The 27,532-nt window shown below is 42.5% G+C and overlaps 1 protein-coding gene across 19 annotated transcripts in view; it reads right to left on the reverse strand.

The window, feature by feature from the left end:
- The window catches only part of tenm3 (teneurin transmembrane protein 3), a 484,477-nt gene that overhangs the window by 447,274 nt on the left and 9,671 nt on the right, over nucleotides 1-27,532 (reverse strand). For all 19 annotated transcript variants that reach the window (XM_064335073.1, XM_064335078.1, XM_064335072.1 and 16 more), the window contains exon 2: nucleotides 11,257-11,282. The gene's annotated coding sequence lies outside the window, so the exon portion shown is untranslated. The remainder of the gene's footprint in view (nucleotides 1-11,256; nucleotides 11,283-27,532) is intronic.

Raw genomic sequence — 27,532 nt, forward strand, 5'->3', positions numbered from 1 at the left:
CAAGCTACGGGACCTCTGAAAGCCAACGAGGCCAACTGTGACATCAGCACAATGTAATTAACCGTGCTCGGGCTGGAGCATCCAAACACTGTGAACAAACATTCGGATTTCCCACATGGACGTGCATCATATCATAAAATGCATTATGTACAATTACAAATGTGTTAATCCTATTTTTGCAACAAAATGTCACACTTACAGTACACGATACAGTGTTACTGCACAGTTCAATACTGCTGGATGTCACATCTCCTACCGTGAATTGCATTTTTCCTGTGAATTAATTTTGTAAAAAATCATATGATCATGAAACTATAAAAACAGGTGGAATTCTACTTCGGAGGACTAAATTTTTAAATCATGTGATGGTCTTGACATGAGATAGCATTACCTGTGATCCCTGTGGTATTAGCATGGAGGTTATAATGTCCATGAGTTACTTAAATAGTTGAGTTACTTTAAATAGTTCAAGTACATTATTCTATTCCAGTATAACAAGTTACTGGTTTATTTGAAGGTATTTATATAGTGAACTATGCTCCATTATAAAACCTTTAAAGAAAGCCTCAACTGACACAGATTTTAATAGGGCTAACTTTTAAGCAGCTCTGTGTGTGTGTGTGTGCACGTGCGCGTGTATGTGTGTGTGTGTGTGTGTGAGAGAGAGAGAGAGAGAGAGAGAGAGAGAGAGAGAGAGAGATACTTTGTCGCTATATCATCCTCATCTTCAGGTTCGTGATTTGAAGTAGAACATCTTCATCAATATGTCAGTAAAGAGAAGGGTGTTAATGGGTTTTCTAATTTTACCTTCTCTGCAGCATGTATGGACAGCGCAAGTTCAATCTGGGGTATCGTAGGTAGTAAGAACGGTTGTCTTGTACATAATAAATCATTTAAATTCACAGTGACAAAATCAATACTTCCGGAAAATTTTACAGATTTATTTATTTATTTTTAAGACAGAAGATTCCCTTTTTTGACTACATACCTGTACACATCTTCCCAGATTGAAATGTGCGGTATTTCGAGTACTAACAGGCAGAAAAGGGTGAAAATGCATTGGGGATACCCATGCTAAGCTGACGAGAAAGTTGGAGAGAAGAATGAATTCATTTACCGGAGCTTAATAATTCTTATATCAGCGAACATACATATATGCTCCTGCTCTAAAACAACAATGAGGAATGAAAATATACTAAATATGAATATGAGTAAAAATCCTTAGCAGGAAGACAGAGGAACAGCTGGATACACGCCCGAGTGTGACCTACTGTATGAATTACTGTCCAGTTTTAAATAATTAGTAGCCAGTCAGTAGAAAAGATCTTCAATTATTCCTGTTATTCCTGCAGCTTAAAGCAATGCTCGGGCACCTTCCAAAATATTGGTGAAAAATAAATAAGCTATTTTTTTCTCAAAGATTCTGCATGACAGATGCACTCATGTATACCTGCTGCAAAGCTGCACAAACAGTTGGTTCAGGTATAAAAGCTGCAAGCTGCAAGCTGCAACAGGCTGCATGCAGCTGCAGCCGACCCACAGATTGACGTCTACAAGGGCTTACATAGCGGCTGATCAGTTCTGTTGTGTGCTAGGGGCTGCTCCACAGAACACGTTCTTTGAATCGTGCTGCTGACATAAGCCTATTAGCTGGAGAGATTCTGCGCTGTCCAGCGAGGCAGCGAGTGCCTGCTGGTATGGATGCTCTCCACCTGGCCTCAGAGACAGGAATTAAACTGTGCACCCCCCCCAACTGCACCCCCCCATCTGTACAAATGAGCTAATCAATTATTTAACAGTATTCTAAAATTGGTTTACTAATGATAGAAATACAATTTTACACTTTAAATAGCCTAAGTAATTATATGCAAAGTAATTTTAAAAACATAAATCGTATCGATCAAAATTATGAACATTTTTGATGCTATTCAGTTCTGATGGTGCTAACATTAATGGAGAAACATTAACGGTATCCAAGCAAAGGTCCATGTTTTGTTTTGTTAATAACTGACCCTGTTTTGATGCGTTCTGAACCTCCCATAACAGGTGTGACCTTTCACATCATTTGTATTCTTCTGGAGATCTATACAGGCATTATTCAATCTCCACCATCTTCCAGTGCAGACACAGCAAGTTCTTCTGAGGAAGTGCATGCATTATTTTTAAACTGTTCTTTTCAGATACTCACTGCTGATCTCAACCATTTTCACCCCCACATCCATTTATTAAATTCTTCTGTCCTAATTTAACACCCAGACTGGACACACACACACACACACATTCACATACACACACACACACACACACACACACACACACACATTCACATGCGCACACAGACACACACACACATTCACATGCACACACACACACACATTCACATGCACACACACACACACACACACACACATTCACATGCACACGCACACACACACACTATCATGTCAACATAAGGGCTCCAACCAAGAACCCCAACAAACCAGAGTTTCTGCACTTTCTCTGCTTCCCGTAATCCTCTTCCTGCAACTACTCCTGCCTGTTCTCACTGGCACGAAAAAAAAAAAGACTCAACTTACATTGCTCCCACCTCCAGACGCATTGGGATGAGGGTCTCCCTTCCTTTTGCTTCACTCCCAGAAACTGACACGTGCTCTCGCTTCCAATTACACAAACCCACCGAATGTCAATAGTTTCCTTTTCCCTGCAACCTCCTCCACATTATAAACCCTGACATCCTCCTCCTCTTCACCCTCTCCCTCCCTCCTTCCCTCGCTCTCACCCTCAATTCCGCTCTCCCCGCTCCCGCTGCTTCATAACCCCTCAGCCTTCAAAACGGGCTTCTGCTGCTCCTCTGAAAAGGAGAAGCGCTCTTCATCCTCCATCTGTTTGGCATTACCGCTGTGCCCAAACCTCGCCGTGTTCCCCTGACTTATTGCCTACTGCTCGGCCACCTCCTGGAGCCTGAGCCTCCCAGGCCTCTCAGCTGGAGGCTCCATGGAGACGGTCCTCCTCTCAGTTCTGGATGCCGTGCAGGCAAAGCGAGCGGCTCACAGTCACACCGCAGCATCCCCCCTATGGCCACTAGACATGAAGGACCATATGACCATCACTGTGCCTGCTATTCCACCCACTACTATCAATGAGTAATGACCTTTTTGGGCCAAAATTATTTGCCAATATCCCCCAAAATGTTTGTTTATACCACAGCAACAAACACAACAAAGGCTAATAGGGTATTCCTTCTAATTTCATAAACATTGTGCAGTCAGTGCGCTGCCCAGTCAGTGTGCCCCCCAGTCCGTGCACTGCCTGGTCAGTGTGCCCCCCAGTCTGTGCACTGCCTGGTCAGTGTGCCCCCCAGTCAGTGTGCCCCCCAGTCCGTGCACTGCCAGGTCAGTGTGCCCCCAGTCCGTGCATGCCGTCGTGTGCCCCAGTCCATGCATGCTGGTCAGTGTGCTGCTCAGTCAGTGTGCTGTGCAGTCAGTGTGCTGGAGTGTGCTGTGCAGTCAGTGTGCTGCTCAGTCAGTGTGCCCCTCAGTCAGTGTGCTGGAGTGTGCTGTGCAGTCAGTGTGCTGCTCAGTCAGTGTGCTGCTCAGTCAGTGTGCTGGAGTGTGCTGTGCAGTCAGTGTGCTGCTCAGTCAGTGTGCTGTGCAGTCAGTGTGCTGCTCAGTCAGTGTGCCGCTCAGTCAGTGTGCTGGAGTGTGCTGTGCAGTCAGTGTGCTGCTCAGTCAGTGTGCTGTGCAGTCAGTGTGCTGCTCAGTCAGTGTGCTGTGCAGTCAGTGTGCTGGCGTCTGCTCAGTCAGTGTCTGGAGTGTGCTGTGCAGTCAGTGTGTGTGTGCTGTGCAGTCAGTGTGCTGCCAGTCAGTGTGCTGTGCAGTCAGTGTGCTGCTCAGTCAGTGTGCTGGAGTGTGCTGTGCAGTCAGTGTGCTGCTCAGTCAGTGTGCTGTGCAGTCAGTGTGCTGCTCAGTCAGTGTGCTGTGCAGTCAGTGTGCTGCTCAGTCAGTGTGCTGGAGTGTGCTGCTCAGTCAGTGTGCTGGAGTGTGCTGTGCAGTCAGTGTGCTGCTCAGTCAGTGTGCTGTGCAGTCAGTGTGCTGCTCAGTCAGTGTGCTGGAGTGTGCTGTTCAGTCAGTGTCTGGAGTGTGCTGCCAGTCAGTGCTGCTGCTCAGTCAGTGGCTGTCATGTGCAGCTCAGTCAGTGCTGCTGCTGAGTCAGTGTGCTGCTCAGTCATGTGTGCTGCTCAGTCAGTGTGCTGGAGTGTGCTGTGCAGTCAGTGTGCTGCTCAGTCAGTGTGCTGGAGTGTGCTGCTCAGTCAGTGTGCTGGAGTGTGCTGTGCAGTCAGTGTGCTGCTCAGTCAGTGTACTGGAGTGTGCTGTGCAGTCAGTGTGCTGCTCAGTCAGTGTGCTGGTAGACTGCGGGTGCCTGATCGACTCGCGGGCTTGCTCTTTTAGCTGATGAGGTGGGCAGAGTCCTGCAGACCGGCACCCCCGTGTCCCGGTCGATGCTGTTCCCAATTATAAGCCGTCCCGCAGGGCTGCTGAACTACAGCCAGCACCGGCTCACTCCACACTCAGTCCTGCATGGAGCGACACGACACTGCACTGTGCACGACTGCCTTAGCTGGATGCACCACCCCACAAGCCTTCTGTCCCTCTAACACCAGACCAACCTCAGCCTAATAAACTCCACACATTCGTTTTGTGAAAAAAATGCAAACATGAAAAAAATGTATCAAATTAAAAGAGAAATTAAATATAAATCTTACATTTTTTAAAAATACAAATCTTAAATATATGTTTTTTTTTTTCCTGCTGGACCATATCCTAATTTTAAGAATGTCATTTTGGAAAGATATTATATAACACACAATACAATCAAGCCAGCACACAAACACACACGCCTATTGATTTAAGATGGTGGCAAAAACCTTATGCACGCATAACACTTCAATTTGGTTGTCATTTATTTCTTTAATCTAATTAGAGCTGACAGGACACAGCCTGTTTAAGAAGAGATTATGTACTGTACTTGCTTACTCTGCAGGGGAAATAAGTGATTCAATTATTACTCTGTACTTCCAAACAGACTGATAGCTCAGCATGTTTTACAAATTGTATTTTAAACACACGTATATACCTATATATAGATTTAAATCTCACACACACACACACACACACACACAAGCTGGCATGCACACACATACAGTTTAAAAGCATTAAATATTAAACCCTGATTCAGAGCTACATTCTAAATGCAGCCAGTATGTCTTCAGCTCACATTAAATAGTTTTTTTATTTACTTATATTTTTACCATTTCACAGACATAGTCTTGTTTGCCTGTACATTAAATCAATGCCCACTCCACCCTTCTGGACAGCCTGACCTCAGACTCATTCGGAGAGCCAAAGGACTTACTGACCCACGTCACGCCAGCCATACATATGCATGTGCATTATCATACATATCCAAGTCAGAGAGCCTGCGTGTGTTTACATGTAACGCCCAAAAGAAAAATACTCATATCATAAGGGAATCTGTTTATGATTGTCTACCAACATGCCAAATCTACTGCACACACTTGTCCATAGATACTGTGCCTCTGACCATGAGCCCGGACCTACTGTAGTTTTGGGGGTATGGCAATGCAATCACTCCATGAATCAACAGACCTGTTCATATTTGAAAATGTAATTTCACCTGCGACTTTATTTCACGTTTAAAGGCACGCCGTTAATACATAATTCACGCTTTTTTTAAAATGACCACAACAAGAAAACAACGCTGGCCCGTCCCGCTTTTTAAGCGCGTACGGAGGAGCAGGGACGGCGTTCGGGCCAGATGCGGGCTCTGATTATGAATTCAGCTGCAGGCTCGCTGATCAAGCGGCCTGTTTCCCGTCAGCAGGAGGCCAGAAGCCCTCGCCGTGGAAAGGGGTGGACATAATGCAAACAAATCAATTTTGTCATGATGGGATAAAGACATGCCTTCCGCCCGCGCGCGAGACGGTTGTCGGCCGCTGAAAATCCATCTAATTGCGCTGTTGTGTCTGACTGAAATTGCACGGTAACGGCGGACGGATTTAAACGAAAATGGCGGCGATTTTTTTTTGGCCCTCCGTTCCGTCCGTTCAAATTCATTAGACGGGTCTCGGCCGAGGGAGTTCTGTCGGAACGCGCCGCGCGGGGTTGTTTTACTTTAACGCCGAAAGGGCTTCTCGCATCACTGCCAATGGGCGGAGGTGAAAACCGCTTCCACGGCATTGAGAATCCCACATCGCGCGTACAACACACCAGCGTTTCTTTAGGTACAATATTAGTGCAGCAATTCCGCAAGGGAAAAATAAACAAAAGGAGGATTGCGCGTTATCAAACTGCCTATACTAAATCACACTGTGATTCGTTAACTTCACGTGAATAAAGAGTATACAGGAACCTATGTGAGAAGGGAATTCCCAGAATGTGTTCCAACGATGTGTTCGTTCTCTGAAATGTCAAACTCACAAGCCACTCCAAGCACAGTAAGCGAGCTGTGTCAATAGCTCCCAAAACACAAATTAGGAATTAAAGCTAACTTTTGGCAGCAAAGGTCTATTCTACTGAGTGCATGCAATAAAGCAAAGACTGACCAATCTCACATTCATTGCCATAGGATAATGTTTAATCTATTTTCTGAAGGGATGTTCATGGTGGGGGACTATTTCCACAGACAAATACGCAATAGAAGCACTTGCTAGAGATTGCGGAGGGGATTGATAATTCTCAAAGAACATAAGCTAACCCAGCAGGGAAATGGGAAAGGGAGAGGTGACCTAAATTACTAATACTGTACAGGAGAATTAAATGCAAGATATGTGAACGTGACCAGCGGAAGCTTCCGGAAAGCCACGCCACCCAGTCGTCAGGTTTTGCTTTGCACTGAAATCCAAAGATGGTCAATCCATCTCTGCATGCCTAGCTGCTGATCCTTTGGTTAGATAAGGAATCAATTGTGAACTCACAACATAGCCTAGGAGCTAGCTTATCTTCAATATCTGCCAGTTTTCAAAATAAATAAATAAATAAATAAAATTAACAGCTATTTGAGAGGCTTAAATAATGAGAATGTGACATTTAAAAAATGAAATTAGGTAGGGTTGCAGTTCATTTAAGTGCTCTGTAGGTAGTGACATTGTGCACCATTCCTATTCCCGCACGGTGCATACCAAAATAGTTTTTATTTTGACGGTTCCAAAAGAATAAAAAATAAAACCCTTTAACCCCCACACAACCATAGCAAGAACAGCCAAGCGGCGGCAAGCCCCAGTTTGAGAACCGCTGAAAAAAGAAGAAAACCTGAGATAATAATAATAATAATAATAATAATAATAATAATAATAACCATCATCATGCAGAAATTAGGAGTATTATCACTTACAAAGCACAGCAAGATGGTGAGTATTGAGTCACTCTTGCATAAATACAAGGATTTGTTTGCGGAAATATACTGTACAACACATAAGAACTAGGCACCATGTACGCTGTTCAAACAAAAAAAATCCAATGATCAATAAACAAAACTTTACTTTCTAATGATGTGGTTCTCTGTCTCTGTGTGTGTAAGTGTGTGTGTGTGTGTGTGTGTGTGAATGTGTGTGTGTGTGGGCGTCGTGTGTGTTTGTGTGCGTGTTCGTGTGTACGTGAGCGCATGTGTGTGTGCAAGGGTAAATAAACCCTTACAGGTGCTGTAAAGGCAAGGCAAGGCTCTTTTCTCTAACTGGCAATCAGTGTGACACTGTTGAACAGGTCACATGACCTGCATTCCCGCACAGCCCTCTCGTGTTCTTTCCCCCAGCCGTAATGCGTAAAGTTTCGATACAGCTCTGTGAGTTGTGGCCTCACGGTGCAACTGGAGAATCTCTGTACAACGTGCATGAAATTTAACCGCGCATGAGGCACGCTTTCCTTTGTGCAGTGACACGGAATGGACGGGGGCACCGCCATTTTGGATTTGGAATGCATTCCAATGGAGCCTGACCATCCAAAGAGGCATTAAAAAAAATACCCTCCTGCAGCTGACTTCCACGTTGTCATCGGCAACAGTTAAAGCTATGGCAGCAGGTTGGATGCTAGTATAATAAGAGCCAAGACACTGTGGTGAGAACAGAGATGCGCTTCTGGACTACGAACACACAAACAAAAAAAAGCACTAGATTCATGCTTGCTCAACGTTTCCCCGACGCTTCACGGGTCAGCTGCCATATTTCTAATTAGCCTACCAAGAAGCATGGCCCTGGGAACTGAAAAAAATGCAAGGAGAACAAATTGGGGTGATGCTTTTGCAGTTCTCCGGTGTCCAGGGGTCATATGTCAACCGGCTAGGGATGCATCATCAAAACAGCATACGAGGAAGCAACAGCCTACTGTTGATATAATGAAATCTCTTGATCTGAACATGATTGTATGGAGTTCCATTCCAGAAAGCTACGTGAGGCGGCATCACAACATCTATTTGCTTTGCAGATGCCGTAATCCAGGACGATTTATAGGGGCTCAGAGATTCGCATTTTGCGCGCATTGTTTATAGCTACGGCAAAAGAAAGTAAAGCAAAGAAACTTGCTACAAAAAAATTGTTTTTAGAAAAATATATGGCTACATTTCGGCGTATGAGGTACGATGTGTATGCGATATTTAAGGACACCCGCATGATGTGACTGAAGAAAAATGAATACACGAGTGCATGCATGAGTACAAAAGAGAATTTTCATGGATGAATGCTATTGAATTCACACAAAACTCCTTAAGTATTTGGTATTTTGCTAAATGGACACTGTGCACTAAATTATATTATTTTCCAAGAGTTTCAAGGTAGGGCTACATCCTTGTCAAAGTACAGCCAAACATTATAAGCGGAGAACTTTTAACATCTTCTTTTTAGCACGTACTTTTGCCGGGTAGAGAAGAAAAGAAAATGGAAGCAGCAGTGTAAAGTGGCATGATGGGAGGTAGTGACGGCGGCATACAGCGTGGCGTCCAGCCCGGCGGCATCTTGGATTCCGTCGCCGCGCTCACGTTCGGCTGACGGGAGTTTAAAACATCGTCTCAGGCCTGACGCCGACCTTTCTCTCTAAGGACGAGCGCGAAATGCGCCCCAGGCCGCTATGAAACTGACGGAACATGTCACAGTTGGACACTGTTGGCATTTCCAGTTTTTTTTATTTTTATATATATATATTTTTTTGTTCTCAACCTGTACATAATATCTGTCCATCTGCATTTCCAGCAGAAAGGACAGAGCAGGTGAGGCGTCTCGCGCGGGCTCCCCGGTGGGACAGATTTGTCAATACCGGGTGCGTGCCGTGTGTCATCGGACGAGGATGGAATGGCTCATTGCCGCACGCGGAGGGTAATCCGCAAACCAGCGTGGAGCGGCCGGCCCGCTGCGAGCAGAACGCTATCTCATCTCGCTCGGGCAAAATTGGAGCCATCAGGTATGAAATCTGGAAAATGGCGTTCCGTGAGGTTTGTTTGAGCAAAAGCGGGCAAAGGCCACACCCCCCCCCCCCCCCAACCCCCTCCTGTTATGCTGCAGGCAGCGTGCTACCGCTGCTAAATTCAGCGTTTTTGGATCTGGCAACGTTTGTCATGAGAGCGTGCATGAATCACAATAAATCACACACGGAGGGGTCAATTCAATTTAAAAAAGCTGAAGCTTTTTCAAACGGACAGCCCCGTTGCTTTCTCCCCCATGCAGATTTGTCAGGCATTGTACCCACTGCTCCCAGCTTAAGTACCATAGAATTTGCACTCCTTTCCAGTTCACGGACTGCTCTACCTTTTTTTTTGAGGCAGACCTTGCACTTTCCCATTGAATCTCTACCTGCATAACGGACGATTTCACGGAAGTGACATTCGCATTCAAAACGACTAACGAAATGCCACGGTGAACAGCGAGCGTGAACATACTTCAGTGCAGAAGGAGTGTAGACCACGCGTCAGGGTTTAACACCGCGAACCCGAACTGGCGACACAAACTTTTCTCGAATTCAGTGACTTAATCGTGATTTGTGGGGACTGTGACCAAGACATTTTTGTGCTGTTTGGTGTAATCCATTTTTACAAGAGATTAGGTATACATCAGAATCATATTAATAAAAAATATTCATGTTTTGCCATCACTGTGGGCACGTACAGAATCAAAGTGGGACAAATGGAAGGACAGGCAGGCCGACAGTGATGAAAAATGCATCTGAGACGACGCGGCTGTGCTGCTGAATGTGTTTACGCAGAGCTGCTGATTGAAAGGGATTACCGCGGCTTAACGGAAAACAAGCATAAAATACATTTTATTAAAATTTAAATCAACAATTAAAAAGCTAAGTACACACAGCACCCACGCACAGCAGGCATTAAATGCGTAATAGCTGTTCCGTTTTTTTTTTTTTGGTTGGTTTTTACTAAGCGAAGTACATTCAGCTCATTTGTTTTTGATGTGGTCAGCTGACTCAAATTGCCATTTGTAGCTCGGGTATAATAACGCGAGCGGAGGCACACTCGGGGGACGGGGCGCCCGGCAACGCAAACTGAGTGACATTAAAAAAGGAAGCAAAACAAACTGCAGGGACGCGGGTGCCCCAGCTGCGCTGGTCATTTGAATCGCATTTACTCCCACGAGAGGAAAACGCAAAGGTAAGCACCTCTCCAGGGAGACCGCTGCTTCAAATTGGTCCAGATTAGGTCCTTACCGAACCCTTTTTTTTTCTGTGCACAACCGCGGTCTGGAATCAGGGTAATACAACCATGTCATTTTGCACTGTGAGTATTTTTTTTTTTAACATAATAAGAAAATGAAACATTTGCTGCACGATGAAGAACAGGAAAAAAAGCAGCATGAAAAGCTACCTTCATCATTTTCTCTACACAAATGGAGATGAGGAGATATAATGCCTTTAATGGCTAAAGGGATTTGGTTAGGTATGGTTAGGTCATCAGGACCTAAAACAACAAGGAATGGTTTCTGTGAAAACTGCCTGGCTGGAGTTCTCTTGTGCACTTTCAGATACCCTGGTATTGCATAGAGCAGAGCCTTACTCCGTATAATGAAACTTTACTTGAAAACAGATAATGAAATTACTGGCTGTAAATCTAAAGCAGTTGAATGATTGCAAGTGTCAAGGTTCCATTTGAAAAGAGTTATGAACAATGAAGACTAGACGCCGGATTGCATGCATGACAGATACATTTGCCACACTGGGGCTAAAAGTAAGGATTCAATCCACCTACCGCAAACCTTCAAGCTGCCATGATACCTAAAAAATAAAAACAAAAAATAAATTAAGGGGGTGATATTTTGTTACATATACAAATTATACATTGTCTTTGACCTGAAAAGATGCAACAATATCTGTAAATATGTATATTTATTTGTCTATTGATTAAACATTAAAAGCATGGTTTAAATATTCATTTTTAAAATATTGTTACAAAACAGAAACCAAATTCAGTTAATATAATTCACTTGATAGGCACAGCTGACAGTCAATAACACTGGGGCACTTGTTACGTATTCATGTCAAAAGCCATTATCAAATGAAAAGAGGCGATTTAGGCAGTCTATTTTTTGAATCATCGAGTTCAATATCAAGTGTGCCCTCAAACCGCACACACCAATTCACCATTCACATATTTTACCCGTATCTCTTTGAAATAATGCACATAGTTCAGTGTAAATCTATATCCAAATGGTGCACACACGAATCTTCGGTGTTCAACGCTCACTCCCCTTCTGAATAGGACGGACAACCACATCACATACACATGGTTTCCTGCCAGGAAAGACATTGGGTTCATTCCAATTTATCATTTTATCTATGCAAATCTCCTCGGCCCTCATGTGACCTGGAAATCGATCAACGTTCAGCGTGTTTTAAGGTCATTCCAACCCATTAAAAACCTCTTGGAGGAGCGAGGAGGCTTCCAGAGGAGACTTCAACAAGCACACACTTCTTTCAGGATGCGTGACGTATAAATGATCCACCTGTAGATCCACCTCTCTGCATCTGCCACGTCTGTAATTACCGTGGCTTCAAACATACACTTGAATGAGCAAGGATGTTTCAATTTCCTAATACGAGTTGCCTCGATCCCTCCGTCCTCATATCTCATCCTTGCGTCTCTTCCCTGCGTCCTCCGCTGGGAGGAGCTAAGGAGCGAGGAGTGAAAACAAGCGACTGGAACTAACTCACGCGTGAATGCAGCTCGGTCGTAGGCTACCGCGAATTACGCGCACATTTTCACTTGCATTAAGAGAGGCGCGTTGTGTGGGGCGAGAACCTTGCCTCCACGGCTTTGAACGATGGAGGCATCGATAAACCCTGAGGGCGATCTTCGTCTCCACTGTACTTCGGCCCACACCATCACCTCTCCACCCCCGAACCCGGCCACTTCCGCCATGCCGACGCCCACTCCCACTGAGAGTCGACGAACTCTGACTTGTCACCGAACGCCAGCTGTGTTCACGCCAGATCCTTTCTAGCAACATCCGCCGCTCCCCAGGCTTGTTAGCGCTCGGCCAGCATAGCAACGGTAGGTACCCCCGTGCCTTCGACCCGGTGACCTGGCCTTTCTGTCAAAGTGCCGGTCGGGGCTTTGCGATGACCCCCGCAGCATTTCGACGCTCGGGAAGATGCCAATCTCGTAAATGCCCAAATTGTAATAACGGGGGTGTTGGCGACGAGCAGGTGCCCCCGGCTGTCGTTAGGCGGGAGTCGGCCCGTGACCGCGGAAGGGATACTGCCAACTGGCACGCGCCGCGGCGTCTGGAGGTCCCGAAAACTGGCAACCCTGCCCTCGGAATCTCAGCGGCCGCTTCCCTGTCTCTCTGTGGCGGTCGTGGTATTTTGTTTCAGCCGTAATTAATTCAGGCTGTCTTTGGCTCTCTGCGGCCGCAGTCGCACGTTCGGAAACGGCCGAGAAACGGCTGGGGCCGCGCTCGCGTTTCAACGTCTGGAATACCGCGCCACCAAATGTACGGCAGAGCGATACAAAGAGAGGAGAGGAGTTTTTCACGGTTGGATAAATACTACAATAATAATAATAATAATAATAATAATAATAATAATAATAATACACGTGGGAAATTAAAGCAAAAATGTCCTTTTTATGTTTCTCAATACACACGCGTCGTTGGACATATAAAATACCATACGTAACTTTTAACTTTATGTTTCTAATGTATTTATTTTTTTGATAAACAAATGAAACATAAAACATTATTTTGACAGATTTACAAAAAAAAAATGTAAGGCAGCTGGCAAGTAAATCAAATCAGAAATTCATGACAATGAACAGTACTCTGCTAAAAGCACTCTATCGACCTTATATTACAACGCAATTTAAAATGTTATTTTCTTTTTAGGGATCGCTCAGTGCAAAAGACATTAGCAAAGTTTTTTAAGTGTGAACCAAATAGCAAAACAGTTACTGCAGGGCGGCTTTTTATCTGTAAAACAGAGATACTTCATTAACATGTAAATTCACCTGAAATGTGTGATGGTAACAAAAGCAGTCTAAGTACAAAGCATTTTTGTCACAAACTTTGACTAACAAATTTATGCAAATGCATTTTGCCTGAAAACAGCCAAATATTCCTTTGGAAAAGTACATGTTTTTCTCTCGTCACCTATTAAATGGAAATGGAAACACCCGTCTCATCGCTTTCTTCATTTTAAAATGCCTCACTGTGCGTCTGCATCACCATATGTCACTCTATCTATTAATCACAGCCATAACCAACTTTTAAAAATTCTCAAAAATGCCGTTTAAAAAAAAAAAAAAGTAAAATTATTGCTTATTGAGGAAATATGGTTTGTGGAGGGTGAGGGCAAATCTATCTTCAAACCTTGTGGAGGAATAAACTCACCATCGCATTGCTCATGTAGTCTCGAATCGTACTGATCGGAACTGGCACGTTCACAGAGTACAAGGTGTTCCTGGTTACAGGCTAGAGTGCTGTGAGTATACACTAGTCATTAAGGATAAAGCAAGCCATCAGGATACACTGGGCATGTGAGAATATCACACGTGATTTTCGCCCCCCCCCTCCTCAGAGTGTCCGTCGCCACGTTTCTGAACGCACAAGACAGCTGCAGATCTTTAGTGCAGCACAATTACCTGGGTTTCCTGGCAAGGTCCAGTGATTATTTCTTATCAACATGCCTAGATGTTCAGCAGTACAGCCGCAGCTGTGTAATCACTGCAAACTATAGAACCTGTTTTACGAATCGTTCGCCAGAAAGTATGCACGGCAGATTTGTTTATGTCCCCGTATAAGTAAGGAGCTACCTCCGGCCTCTCGATTAATGCAAAGCGTGCATTGCCCTGCAGCTAGGTAGCGGTCTTCTGTTCCCCGTCAGCCAGGTGACCTCTACTGACACTGTTACTTCCTGTTTGTTGACGAAACGTGTTCCTGCCGGACGCTGTACATAAAGGTTTGACCATGGATCATTACAGCGTTGAATGTGTCTTTCCAATATCTACCGAGCTGCTCATTCAGACGAGGCATTTTATTTCATTTTTTTTATATAAATGGGCTGCCTAGATTAAATATGACAGCAGAAAACAATAATTGAGGAAGAAGCGCTGTTGTCATCGTTACTGAGTTGATGGTTAAATTCTCTCAATGTCTTTGAAAGACCTTCATCACTGCACAAATGTCATTGAACATATTGTGAGTGAGCTATGCGGTCTCATCCTTGATATTTGCCTGTTCTACAAAATGCCAATGCTCACAACATTTCGATTTTTTCCCCGTTCTCAAGATTTGATTTGTCAGAAATTCAGGTGAGAGAGATGTAGCGAGCTCTTTATATCCAGCTGAACTGTAGACACAAAGATATATGCCTGCACAGTTCTGAAATGACAAATGAAGGCCGTGTATTGTCCCGCATGAATAGAAGACAATAAGCATCAAAGTTATGGATGAACTTTGCCAAAATGCACCATGTAAACATGCTTATATCTACAGGTACCACAGTAAATCTAATGTAAATTTTTGTAGACAACTAAAGCATTCCATTTAAAATATTTTTGCCATTCAATTTGGTGCAGTGATGACGTTAGGGACCACGTTCACTACAGTTCGTATCACAGAATTGTGTTTGACCACATTCTTCTAATTTATTCATTTATATTTTTTTACGTTGTCATTAACCACCCCGGCATGTCAGTTTCACCACTGTGGATACCATGGCGCTCAGATGAATGCAATAAGAAATCAATTGCGAGAAGCAGCAAGGTGATGATGTGGCATTTAGCTAAGTGTTAAAACACTACAGCTCTGTTTGATTGCCGCCGAGCGCGAGGGAATTCACACGCGACGGCAATCGATGAATAAACGCCGCGCTGTTTTAACGAGAGCCTAGGGTGGCAGTACAACGAAACTCGGGGAAAGCGTTTTGTTGGACGTATCAAATGTTTACAGATGGGCTCAGTCTTCATTTGAAAACTAAAGCAGGGTATGGATTTGCATTTAGACAGCACTTCTCATCCCGAAGGATCAAAAAAACTCAGTCTTGTGTTGGAAGGGGGTCAAATCCCTTCGATCGCAAACAATCTGCAGCACTATTTCATCTAAACGTGTAGTAAAGAATGCAATCTAAAACACAACGAGTATGCATTCCGCTATGTCTAAATATGCATCGTATATACAATATTAATGAGACCATCAAGTATGCACAAGGCATACACTGTACTGTAGAATGTATTCTAAATACACACACACACACACACACACACACACACACAGATCCATGCAAACATAGACGCATGCCCACACAGACCCACGCACAGATACACACACAGACTCACGGAATCACATTCACTCGCACACAGACACGCGTTCTCTCGTTCACTCACTCACTCGGTCGCTCACGCGACTCTTGGCGGCATTCAGAACTGCCACGGTACGGATTTGATTCAGGAAAGTGCGCTACATCCATAATGAGAGTCAACGTTCTAGCCAGAGGCAGCACCCAGGAGCCCCTTTCATCAATACGCCTTTGTCATCATGCACTCCTCCACCGCCAGATCTTCAGGTACGGTCGCCGTCAGTGCGTCCGGCTGCCGTCAGTGCGCTGGCCTGGGGTATGACAGCAGCGCCTCTGCTTGTGCACCGGGGCACACCACGATTCATGAACCGGCCCACGATGAATTATAGAAATCCTTCCCATTGTCGAGGGTAGTTCACTGCTCCGCAGTTATACGTGTGGTGTAGGTACCTCCGCAAAAATAAAAAAATAAAAAAATAAAGATTCCTCAGATGCTTAATGATAGCTGAATGAAGCAGAGCTGGCCAAATAATTTTCACTACATACCATGAATAATGTGAAATGCTTTTTTTTTAAAAATAATTATAAAACATTGGGTATATCAAAGCCTTAAGGTGCATTAAGGTGCTAGTACATACAATATACAACAACACTGTTGCTTGGGGTTTGTTGTCGGTGAAACTGGGGATTACTCGGATCCGAACGGATCAGACTGACAGGTGTGTTTGTCTTGTCTTGTTTTGTTTGTATGGTTTAAACTACGCTTCTGCACAGCAGGGCTCCGACTCTCTATAAATAGTGAAGTACCGAGGGCCAGATATACCAGGCAAACAGGCCCAGCACAAAAAAAAACATTTACTTTACAGCAGCTATGTTGCAGACACACATACAAACACATTAATGGCCAATTTCCTAAGACTGGTTCTAATTAGGCACAATTTTGCGGTTGAAGACACCCATAAAAAGGCCTAGAAACAATGTGGCACGCTTACACACCCACATTTCGAGGTGCTAATAAACGATACGGAGCAACCAGGCAGAAGTAGCAAGGCAACGGCAGGAAAAATAAAACTTAAATTTACAGATCAGGAAACAGGGCGTAAAGGTCAACAAGATAGTGTCACCGGCCGTATTGCAGCAATTTTGAGTGTCATCACAAACAAAATAAATTTATTAGGCAGAACAAAATGAAGAGTAGGTGTTATACAGCAAAGATGGGATGATGTTAGGCAGCATACAAAAGAAACTTTCCTATGATATAATGCCAGCTGAAGACACAGGGGTTGGCCCAGCTAAAGAAATAATGTTAAAATAATAGAACAACAGATGGAACAATTCCTGCAACAGGAGCGAGTCGTGGGGGTGAACGGAAGACACCGGAGTTCTTGATATCCTCATGCAAAGACGAGAGTCACAAGTCACACTTTAGGAAATTAGACAGAATACTTACTTTGCCTAATTTACAAAATCTCCACCCTGTTTAACGCATTCACGCCTAGGTGTGTCAAGCACTTCTAACAATGCAGATTCAAAGTTTCTAAGATCTGATACGTGTGTGGGTGTGTATGTGTGTTCTGTACTTCAAATTTGAAATCTGTCAGAATTAAGAGATTAAGCACTATATTTACTTGCAACATGTAACGAGGGCAATTAATATAATAATGCATTCAGAAGGGTCCCCTGAGTGCATATGAACTCAGTACGTATCAACATGTCTTTTGTAGTTATAGCATACGCCAGTTTTCCTCCACAGTTGATTACAGACAATTACCCACAACAAGTGAAGCCTCTAATATAACAAAGCAGGGCAACCACAGAAACTACTGTAAGGAATTCTGCTATCCTGCATATTGCGGTTTAGGAATAAACAACATCCCTTATCATATATGGTAAATGGTAAATGGACTGCATTTATATAGCGCTTTTATCCAAAGCGCTTTACAATTGATGCCTCTCATTCGCCAGAGCAGTTAGAGGTTAGGGGTTAGGTGTCTTGCTCAAGGACACTTCGACATGCCCAGGGCGGGGTTTGAACCGGCAACCCTCCGACTGCCAGACAATCGGTCTTACCTCCTGAGCTATATCGCCCCTATATATATGCCTTTGCAGAGTAACTAAATGAAATGCACTGATTCATTAGTGAAAGATGTTTCAGGTTAGGAATTAACACATACACAATAGGCCCAATATGGCACGCCGGCTAAATTTGCCCAGCACTGAAGCGTTCAGCCCACTGCGGCTGCTTCTGCGGCGTTGACTGCGCCCGCATTCCATCATTCCCGCAGCCCGTTTTCCTGTACAGCGCTGAGCACCTCCCACGGGCAAGTCAACACTGGCACCATCTGGATCTGATTCCGGACTGCAGGGCACATCCCTCCGCTAGGAACGCACGCGCTCCACGTCTCAGCTGGATATGCTAATCGACAAGCCCATCCTTCATACCATATGCTCTTAATATGCTTGTGCTGGCTGATATGCGGTTGCCTTGACACGATAATAATAATAATAATAAAACATAACATAACAAAATGACAAGTACAGGCCATTCAGCCCAACAATGCTTTCCATTTTCCTGACTAAATGGTACCTAGTGCTCTGATTACCTATAGACTAGATACAACACTGTATGAAGTCTGGTCTTGAAAATACCCAGAGTTTCTGCCTCAACCACATGGCCTGGCAGGCTATTCCGCACATTGAACACTCTCAGCGTGAAAAAATTATTCCTAATGCTGTATGGAATTCACCTTTTGCTCATTTCCATTTATGTCAGCTGGTTCTACTAACAGAATGTAATAATAATAATAATAATAATTGCAATAATAACAATCAGAATAATCATAATAATAATAATAATTTGTCGACAGAAAATTAATAAATGTATTCAGCACCAGTCTGCTTTTTATTCAACAAAGTTCTGTACATGACAGTGGGACACTTGAGTGAGTATGCAAATTCTGTATGACTTTTCTGTGTACTATTTTTGTTTTTTATTTTTGTTGATAATTTGTTTAAAGTGCCTACTGAATTGCAATGCTGATCTGAAAATAACCTCAGATACAAGTGTACCAGTATATTACCAACGACAGCTAGTTTGACCAAATAAATACTTTTCAATCCAGAAATCCAGAAATGCTTTCAGACTTGGAAAACAGGACCAATAAAATTATCCCATAGACAGGTTACCAAGTTCTGCATTTGAGAATTAAATGCATTCTTAATGTTTTTTTTCTTACTGTGACCTTTTGAGGCTATTTGAATCAGGATTTAAGAAGTATTCAAGCAGATCCTTTGTGCCAACCAAAATATAAGGAAGAGATAAAATAGACGGAGAATCATTCAAATAGAAAGGTCACAGCGTGGCAAACAATGGACTGTCAATATCTGTCAGTCTCTTTCCTTAAGATTATCAGCAAATTAATTCACTTATTCAATTTTGGTGTATTATGGGTGCAGCTACTATATGCTAATCATGTAAAATAACAAATGGAAGGGAGCTAAGCTTTTTACTGTCCCATGCTTTTGCCCATTGAAAACTAGGGGTTGTGATTGCAGGAAAGTCAGACATGCTCTCTTGTGTTTATGGCTAACAGTCATGCAAAACCTTATAGTCACAAGCCTAACGTTTAACGCCTGTAGGTTCCTTTCTGTGCAACCACATACTTGCGACTGTTCCATGGAAATCAAGTTAAGCACCTAGGAGCATTATAATGTCAAATATTTTTTGTAATATGAACAGGAATCACATACTTTCAGGAATGCCTATTCAGTCACACACAAGCATCACGAAGATACAAAGACTGACATTAATATGGAAAACATGAGACAACTGAATAAAGCAAAACAGCAGGATGCTTAAATGTCAAACACAAATTCAAAGAATTCTCCCTTTTTTTATATTAATTCAACAGTATATTTTTATAAGCTTAATTTCGCTCTAAAAGTGTTGTGCATGTGGAAGCTTGTTATTGAAAGCTATGGCCAAACCAATCCTTTGCAGGTGGGTTGATTAATTTAATCGAATTATTTTAAAACTCTGCTCTAGAAAGCAACCGCAAATGGAGTAATGAGTGGCACTATTTCAAGCTGAACCCTCCCTATTTAAGTTACCATAATTCCCCACTATAAACATATCTAAAAATCAAGTGAGAATAACTCACAGGAATTCCTAAGTATATACATTTGATTTAAATATGCAAATTTACGTCATGCACACAGTGCGTGTGAGTACAAAGTGTGGGGAAAAAAAACCTTTTTCAGTCTTTTTTTAGCGATTCAAAACATTAGTAAGCAAGAGCAGGAGGAACTCCAGCTGTAGCTTTGTACTCAGATGAATCTGATCAACAGACCCACTTCATATTGCAAAGTCTATCCATCATACCGAATGCATTACACCGGGTTTTATCCGATTTCCAATTAAAAAAGGGGAGAGTGACTATAATGCCTCATTTGCAGTCCTCCAACATTGAGCACCTGCGGTGTTGGGTTTCAGGTTCAGACAGAGATCTAATAACTGCCTGCAACCAACCCAAGACCACAAGGGCTGACAGGATGTTCATAAAACAGGTCTCCGGTGTATCGTTCCCCCATATCTTTTTTTTTTGTTGTTTTGTTTGTTTTTTCTTACTAATAGCCACAGGGGGGAGAAAATGGCCATTTATTAGGGTCACCGTCATCCACATGTGATGGGGAGAAAGTTGAGAAACCCACCAATCATTCGCCTGTGCCAATGCTCTTCCACTCTTTCGACAACAAGGTGCAGTTTTTTTTTTTTGTTGTTTTTTTTTTCCCCCGAAACACTCCAAAGGGGGCTCCTCCACAACTCAACTGCAGTGTCGGGCTGACATCATTTACATGGAAGTGGTTACGGACATTCATCACACGATAATGCGACTGCTCTGCAGTTTTATTGCATAATGCCTCTTTAATGAGCCTCAAAATACAATATGTTTTGATTTATTGCTATCTGGCTGGAAAAATTATACAAAAAGGGGAAAGGACCATCAGTAAGCATTAGCATTTGCGGCGCATTACTCGAAGAAAAAAACAACCCTAATAAGCACTTTACTTTTGGAACTAACGCAGTTAGAGACATAGATGAGGGTCATGTAAGTTGATACTCAAGAATAAATGGCTGCTCTCAGAGTTGTGGAAATTTTGAAAATGGAATTATATACAGATTTAAAAACAATTTATCACAGGCGGTAATGTCACTAATTCAAGTATTATCTTCCACAATATTCATAACATGTAGTGGCATGTGCAGTGTTTTAGGCAACCCCCCTCTGCTGCAGAAGTAGTAGGGCGAAGCACTAATACTTCTAATGTACAAAGCCGCATGCTTCCACCTTACTTTAATATTTTTTCTTGTTTTTATCCCATCATTGACAGTGCATCTGTCTAATACAATTATATCCCAGCTGGCTTAGCAAATGTAGTTTTATTCACTTATATCTGTACCCTGCTATGGCAGTAGTCAGCTGATGCACTTAGGGTTATATATAACTTACACCACACAAAGTATGTGAGGACACAGAAGCCTACTGCAATAGAACTGCAATGGAAAAAAACTGATCATGCTGATGCTGATACATGGTGATATCATGGCATTCTGTGATTACAAAAAAAAATCACAATACTATAGGATAACTGATTATTAAAGTATTAAATGTTATATTTAATAATCAATATCCCGGTCCCATCTCCGAATAAAAAATTGTCCTTCTTTTATCGTCTTTCTTAAGATCGGTGCTCCTGCTAACGTGGAATGAGGGCTTCCCAGAACAGAACGCAGAGTACACCATAAGAAGCTACAGCTAAGTGTGTCATTAGATGGGATGTAGCACCTCTCGGTGCTAAAAAGGTTTAGAAATTGATTTTGAAGTTGTCGATGAGGCAATCCGTAAGGCGTGTAAAGCAATCCGCGTACATTCAGCAATGAATCTCAATAAAAACACATTATTTAAAGACAAGAGAACATTTTACAAATATGGCATCAAGTTACCGAGTGAATGCTGCACAAAACTCACTCACAAAACTCATTTTCTTTAAAAAACTGCAGGACTTGAGTGACATCACCAGCACAAATGGAAGGCAGCATCCTTTGAGAGTACTGTGTTTTACCGTCTATTTAAAAATGTCCTGTTTATTTTCTAAAAAAAAAAAAATGTCAGCTAGAGTGGACAATAAAGTTATCTGAGTGTGAAGCACGTCATACACCAGGGCCTAACGACATCAACAGCACCATTTCCCTCTTCTGATGATGTCATTCCAACTGTTCTCCATCACCATAAACACTGTTGCTAGTGAAGCATTAGCGAGCTGCATGGTTTTGGTCAAGCGAGCTCTGCCAAACTCCCCCCCAACAAGTACCCCTCTTTAAAATTCATTGATGGCTCCTCTTGTGGTCGTGCTAGCCATAATCACAGGCAACAGGGTCTATCTGCCAGATACCCTTGCCAATTAAGCTATTCAGCAGCCAATAATGTGACGAACATAATCATGTTAATACGTGACGCGCAATTAACATTTTGTTTTTGCGTGGAATCATCCCAAAGGATCAAATACAACATACACATTCTTTTACATAGATGACCAGGTCTAATACCTTCACTTTAATATTGTCGGTCATGCTGCACCGACTGAACAAGAACAAACAGAAAAATGAAAGGCGCAAACAGCATATGCATGCAGAGTATGATGCAAATCAGAAAGCTTCAGAACAGCACTCGGAGTCCGTGTGGAGAGGCAGATAAAGAGCATACAAAACAGAGAAGAAGAGGCAGGAGATTGGGAAAGAGAGGGGAGAAAAAAAAACAAAGGAGACTAACCGAGAAAGAACAAGAGGAAAGATTTGGAGAGAAGAGAAACAGGATGAGAGGGAGGACACAAATGAGAGAGGAGAGAGTGAAGAAATGTGAAAGAAGGATGGGAGAGTGGGAAGGAGATGAACGGGAGAGGATAAGAATATTTAAAAAAGAGGCAAGAGAATGTTAAAGCGAAGAGAAGTGAGAGGAAGAGAGGAAAACATGGAGAGAGAGAGAGAAAGAGAAACTTCGACATGAGACAAACACCATCAGGTTCACGCGGTGCAAAAGTACAGCAGAGATAAGGGCGGTAAGGGTTGAGGGTGAGGGCATACAGAAGTGAATGACTGCAAACCAGCAAACATCACAAAAACAAATTACAACATAAACATAAACTTTGAATGCACTGATGCAACGTTGCATGTTCTGTGAGGCACACAGTCTTAAAGATTTTGCCCATGTTCAATACAATATTCTAGCCAGTATATTCTCTTTTTAATGTTTAATGTTTTCTTTAAAATATGTTTATTGAGTTGTCTTGTGTGTTTTCTGAAACTTTTGTGTGTGTATGTGTGTGTGTGTGTGTGTGTGTGCGCGCAGTACTCCAGGGCAAAAGAAAAGCATATATGTACACTTGCAAATGTTCTTTTTGGTCAGGCAATACTGGCTATTTTTAAAAGTCGCAAAGTCTCTATGACACAAAGGGCAGAGTGTAATTTTGTTGTAACGTTCAGAGTTTTAATTAGTGTCAGAGTAAAACTGGAGTTTATACGCGATAAGCTGACAGACACATCAACTGGAGATGTTGGAAACTGTGGGGGCATTAGAGGTGCTGCGTGTTCACTAACTTGGGGAGGATTTGCAAATGGGTTGGTGAAGGATGTGGCTAATTAAAATGAAATGTTATAGATTTATTTTTTTTTTATTACTTTTTCCTCTTTTGTTTCAGTTCAATTGTTTCTGTTGCTGTGTATATAGTTGGTGAAAGGATTACTGCACTGTATATTCTAGTGACTGTGACTATTGATTTTATAGATTCATGCCTGCTAGTGTAGCTACTTATTTTCATGAGGGGCTACTGGAAAGTAATATTCGCATAATACCACAAATTTGAACCAAAAACACCAAACTGTCTTCTGAGTAGCTGCTGTTCTGCTCGCAGCCCACAGCCTGAGCTCTCCAAAGACACACCTGCACCAGACTCACAGGCCCACATCACCAACTGAGTTACACAGGAGCCCATCAAGCAATTCCTCTGATAGAGAGACAAAAAAGAGAGAAGGAAGGTCACCAAATCAAAGACAAACTGCCACAGTAAGGATCGGAGCAGCAGTAGACCAATAGCTCAACGTAGCATAGACTGCTCTGAAGCTTCAATGTCATTTGCTCAAACACCTCAATGAAATAAATTCCCTCAGGACTGATGTCTCGGGGAAGCAATAAAATATGGCTCCTGTGCACGTTTAATTGAGCTTGGGTGTCATCACTGGTCTGACCCACTCCGGGCACGTGGGCACGTCCACACACAGCGTCCAGGAACCCGGCCCGCCAAAGAAAACTTCCAAAAATACACTTATAAACGGGGCTAAATTGCTTTCAAACCGTCAGCAATTTCAACACATAGGCCTGGACTCAATCAACAGTGTCATCAACTGGTTCATCACAAACACAGTTTAGCAAGTTCAGCAAGAGCAAAACTCTCTCACCAAGCTGGATTTATGAATAAAAAAAATAAACAAAAGAAACGCAGCTGCATTTAATTAGGAGTCAAAGTCAATGGTATGTTTATACTGACAACCAGCTGTATTCTTTGTAAAGGGTTGATGAACCGTGGACACAGTTACTAAAAAGAATCAACACAACAAGAGTTTATGGGGAGATGGCAATGACGCCTGGTAGGAGCTGGAAGGAAACAGAAGCAATAATTTAATGAGGAAACTTGTTCTGTGATACTTTACTTTTCCTACACTGCTAAAAGCAAGATGCAGCATAAGAACTACACTGGTACTGTACCAGTTTTAATAGGAGGCATCACAGCCAGTATACATCTCCAATAATTATGATAATCAAAAGTTATTAAAAATGTCTAAAAATGAGCCGTGAGCCTGGACTTTATAACTATATATGTTCTATTTAAAAAAATAAATATAAACAAATACGTACATTTTACATTGACAGTAGAATACAATTAGCAAGAATCATCAAATTGAGATCTTTGAAGAACACAGTAACAATGGAAAATGTGACTTTGGAATGGCATAGAATCTCCTTGAATTATAGCATAGTTTTTCCTCAGTATAAGTACAGAAACACATGCACTTATTCAAGGGCAAGCCTGACAAAGATACAGAAAACACTGTTAATACCGGAAAGCTTATAGTTGTCAAAATCTATTTTAAGGAGGAGAGAGTGAGGGCTCTGTTTGATATCAGCTATATTCACTGTGCTCCATTTGAAAGCACATTCAGGTCACTATAATAGGGATATTCCGATAGCAATAATTGAGGTTTAATTTGAAAATGTGTGGTAGGAGTGCTGATATCACACCTTGAAGTAATTATAACTACCATTACTGTCAGACTGCCACACAAACCGTATTATTTGCTCTGAAATCTTTATTTATATTCTATTACAGTAGTCATTTATTTGTATTTTTATCCGTACACTTTATCTGTATTTTTTATCTAGAAGAGTACTGAATCCAAAATATGAAAAATGGCCTTGCATAAACACTGCATATGGCATGTAAAAATGAACTAACAGCTAATCCATTTGACCTACTCAGAGAATGGCTCTGCACACATAAAAGCAAAGTATTGAAATAGATGAGACAGCTTTCCACTTAGTTTGCATTCAGCAAGGCAATGAAAATGCATAATGATAATTGATAACATTTTTGGAAGACTGCTGCGGGGTGTCATTTGTGCCTATTTAAGCCCGGATGCCAGCGCAAATTCATCTGACAATCTACTAATGGATATTTTCCGCAGAATATTAAAGCTATTAAGTTTCTAGCCGCCTTTGACAACTCAAGACTTTTCCATACTAACACGTTTAGCATGGCTTCGACAATAGCTCATTGGAGCGAGCCTCATAAAATCAATATTGTGTTAAATGTACGGTTTAGACGGCCATAATTGCTTAACTAACGTTTTCTCCTCCACGTGTGAGTTAATAAGTGGATGGAACGTATTACTTAGCACCGACATTAAGAAAAGATGTACATGCTAACGGTGCTTCAGCCTCTTTTATTGTCTGTCCAGTCCCAACAGTTAAGAATCAATGATAGAAGCTACAACAGAACTAGCACCGCTGCTGCAATAAACACATGCAGTGTCCAGGACAGTATAAATACAGAACAGACAACCCTTAATAATCCAATTTAAGGCGGTGCGGTTTTCTGTTGTCACCCATAACAAATGCATTCCTCTGATTAACAAAAGGCGGAATGTGTAACGATTCCCTGTAAAGGAATAAAACGGCCGTCCTGGAGGTAATGGATGTGTCAGATTTATCCTAAGTGACTGGAAATAAAGCTCTCTTCGCCACTCGGTTGTGCCATCACTTTTATATGAAAATGTGTTGATGCGCCACCTGGGAACAGCTGTTCACAGGGCTTAGCGCGCGTAATGGCTGATTCGCCATGGCTACAGGAATTATGGGATGCTCCGGGAGGCTCCGGGAGGAGCCAGGGAAGGCGGCGGAAATATGAGACGGCAGAATCGGTGCAGGGGTTAGGGTGACACGCTGGATGTGCTGCTCTACGCGGGCTCAGCGCTCTAATTAATGACCGACTTCACTTTATAATATCTGATCCGGCGCGGGTTCGCCTTACCAAAGCGTAACGCGATAGCGGGACTGCGGCTAATCGAATCAGACGCTCCGCATCGCGCGGGTCCACATGATGCACCCTAATGACACCAACGGCGCAAGATTCCACATTTCACTCCCCCAGCCCTTTAAAACATCACACTTAATGTCAGTGGATCACTTCACTTTTTTTTTTGTTACCTACAAGAATGTGGTGATGATCAATGGCTGTTCATTTGTGGTGGATGGCTGTCTGAATCCCCCCCCCCCACTGCACCTCCCCTCAGTATCCATACAGGCACCTGCATCACCAAACCCCAATACAAATGCATCAAATTTAAGACTGCCTGAAATTGGACCAGGTAGATGGACCCTATTCTCTTAAGCTGTACAACATATGGGAGATTTTACCTATTGGGGGAAAAAAAAATTAAAAGGTTAGAAACCAGAGCGTGACAAGAAAGAAAAGCATCTCGGTTCTTCTTAGTGTAGAGTAGGGGGTGGAGGATCGGGGCTCACAGCCAGTTGATTGCAGGTTTGAATCCCCAGTGGGGAAAAAAGGCCCCATAATGAGACAACAGAAATATACAGACAACAGCCAGATTGTAAAATACTCAAATGGCCTTGATTGACTCATTTGACAAAATAACATTTTTTTTCAGATGAAAGCTATGGGGCAATTGCACTGAATGTTGCTTAAGAGAACTATAAGATGAAACAAAAAGATGTTTCAGAATTATTAAACGCGTTGTATGCCTTAAAGGTTTCATCCACAAGTATGAAAGCTCATGCAAGCTCAGGAGTGGCAACATTCAAGTCAATTACTGAATAATCCATCTAGTACTGCTCCAGAATTTATATATAAAAGTGATTCATTTTTAATGCTCGTTTTAAAGACTTCATTAAATGGATATGGTCCTCCTTATCTGCATAGCAAAACCGATCCTTGATGTAAGTATTCTATTTTTAATTTAAAGTTATTTTTCATAATGCTATCCTCTTTTCAGAGTAGTTTTAATGCACTTTCCTACAATCAAGATCAATATACGTTCACAATATTCTCAAAATGCAAAACAGTCTGTTGACCTCAATACTGTTCTGGCACAGATGCTTGAC

Source organism: Anguilla rostrata, chromosome 5 (genome assembly GCF_018555375.3).
Source record: "Anguilla rostrata isolate EN2019 chromosome 5, ASM1855537v3, whole genome shotgun sequence".
Classification (NCBI taxonomy): domain Eukaryota; kingdom Metazoa; phylum Chordata; class Actinopteri; order Anguilliformes; family Anguillidae; genus Anguilla; species Anguilla rostrata.